The following is a 2827-nucleotide window of genomic DNA, read 5'->3' as shown; positions in this document are numbered from 1 at the left end:
AGTTTTTGGCAGTGTCGCCACCCCCAGCTCACTTGAATCTGTTTAGCAGTTTTTTTCTACAGACAAGCCCAAGCTATGATGCTCAGATATGCATTTTGAACTCTGAAGATCAAGGTTGTTCTGGATTGGAATGGTACTTGATACCAGCACATGAGGAGTCAGATAGGTGCTGATTTAGAGCTCCTCTTAACTCTGACGTGCAGGGACTTATGATCCAAAGATTTGGTTCATGTCTATCTCTACTTTTGTACAATTGCATTCATAAATATGTGTACAGAGAGAGAAAACTATCAGTAAAGATCGATAAATGGCAAGCAGTAAAATAGTGTTAAGTATTTTTTTAAAGTGTGAAACAAAACACAGTTCTCAAATTGTTCCTTTAAGGAAGCGGTTTTCAAACTGTTAAAAGGTAATTCTAAGCAGTAGCTAGTAAAGTTCTTTGTTATGAAAAAAACCCAAAACCTTGGCAATGTCTTTTTGAACTAAGATCGATAATAACTCAAATAAGATGCCAGTCTGTACTGATGAAAATATGAAAAATTTCCGGAACCTTAATCATTATGGATATACTTTGCTATTTGAAGTTACCATACATTTTAATTATGTGTATTTAAGAATGATAACTCTACTTACAAAGCAAAAAGGAATCCTAGGAGGGGTGCAATAACATTAATTTAAATGCTAATGCAAGTCAAAGCCACATCATTTTTCTCTAGCTTTCCCTGTAGATAAAATTCCATACCTTTCATTGAAAAGCTTACATTTTTCTGCGTTGTGGATACATTGCCTCATGCAGTATCAGTAAATCTCTATTTTATTTTGGACTTAAAGAAAATTTGAAATATCACTTGCAGTTTTAGTTGGAATCCATTTCTTAGGGTTAAGTAAAATGTTTACTGAACATTGGAAAAGACAGAGCATTTATCAGAAACTTGAAATCTCTTCTTGTGGTACAAGCTGTTTCTGCAAACGTGAACACAGTGTATGCTCTCAGTGCAGTCAGCAAAGAGCTGTGTTAATGTCAAACTTACCAGTAACTTTCCCCTAATTAAACTAAACCATTTCTGTAATCCATAGGTGTTCTGTGCATTACTCCTCATCAGGAATGTTGGGGGATGCAGTCTGATTTTTAATGTTCACTGCTAGAATGACCAAACTAAAATAATGTTCATATGGTAATCTAAACTTTTTGAAAAAGTAGAATTGCATTCCTGTATACAGTGGAAAGCTATTTATTGTACCTCTGGGCTTATTCCTCTAAAAATCGTAGTGTAAAAAAATCTTTGTCAAGCCTGAACTGATGTATATAACTGAAATAATGTAAAGTTATATTTTCATGTTTTTATACTTAACAACATGATGGGAATACATAATGTATGAGTATTTCAATTACAGATAATATTGATTGGATAATACACATCTCAGTTAAAAAGCAGTAATCATAGTTTAATATCCATGTTATAGTACATCAGTATATTGCTATATAAAGTATGTCTGTGTGCATTTAAGTGAAAAGTAGTCAAGAGTGATGAAAGCTGTCCAAGGGTTTTTTATTCATTTTATATGAAAACTGTTATGGAGCAACCAAAATGTTTATGAACTCAAACTTGTGTAAATTTCAAAATGTCCTTTTACTGTAGCTTTTTGTTTACAGTAGAGTATCTTACTTTCTGCTTTGTTAAATGAGTAACGGTACAAAGCTCACTTTCTAAGACATTAGCGTTCCCGTTTTTTCATGTATACCTATATGACAGAAAATGCTACTGATTTTATTTTTCAATCTAACACATGATGGCTTTTCTGGAGTGTTGTATAAACTTCAATCATACATAAAAAAATCTTCTTAAAAAAGGCAAAAGACCTTTAATGTCTGTTTAGTATTATTGAAATCTGGTTTCTTATTTATTATAAATGTATTTTCCTAAGATTTTACATAGAGCAAACCTGTTTGTCGCCACAGACATGACATTTCCTTGAAGAGTTTTGCAAGGAGAATATAAATCTTCCCCCAGATCATCTTGTCACTCAAGGGTAGATTTACTGCAGTTTGCGTTATGGCTAAACAAAGTAATGTAACTTTCTTGCCAACGATATAATTGTATTGTGGAATGTAAACTTCTTGATAATGTTTATAATGGCAGTGTGATAGGATAATGATGCTAATAGTTTAAGTATCTATTCATTAACTCTACTTAAAAGTTGTGAGCTTGAATTAGTACTTTTTTACTTTAACAGATTGTTGATGCGTCCAAAGCAGAGAAAGAACCTGAGAAATGGCAAGTATTTTAGGGTATATATTAGTAGTGTCACTGCTCGAGATCTAGTACAGCAAAGAGTTTGCTGTAATAGCAAACAGATTGAGTCTGAAGAGGTTTGCAGTGTGAAATGTTCAACATTTTTCTTTAAATGTATTACATATTTTAACTGAGTGCCTCCTCTTTAGCTGATAGATGTAGACAATATCTTTACACGAAGTACCGTGCACAAATAATTGTATTTTTAAATACAAATACATGATTTCAGCTATCATTTGATACAGTGGTCACCAGCAAAATAGAATCAACAGCAGCTGGTCTGCATGATATCCCTAGAGGCTGCTCAGACCTGTTTCACAGTACCAAAGTTTATTGATTATTAAATCTTTTCATTTAAGCTGTCATGGGATCACAACATTTTGCTGTGAGATATCTATCAGGTCCTACTTATCTTAGGAATTCATATTACGCCAAACATTTAGAATAAAATTCAGCAAATTACTTGGCTGTGGACATAACTTTGAACATTTTCCCTAGCATCAATTTTTGTAGATAATAGAGAGTACTGTATA

This window comes from Leptosomus discolor, chromosome 4 (genome assembly GCF_034619465.1).
Source record: "Leptosomus discolor isolate bLepDis1 chromosome 4, bLepDis1.hap2, whole genome shotgun sequence".
Classification (NCBI taxonomy): Eukaryota; Metazoa; Chordata; class Aves; order Leptosomiformes; family Leptosomidae; genus Leptosomus; species Leptosomus discolor.
This window is presented reverse-complemented; position numbering follows the sequence as displayed.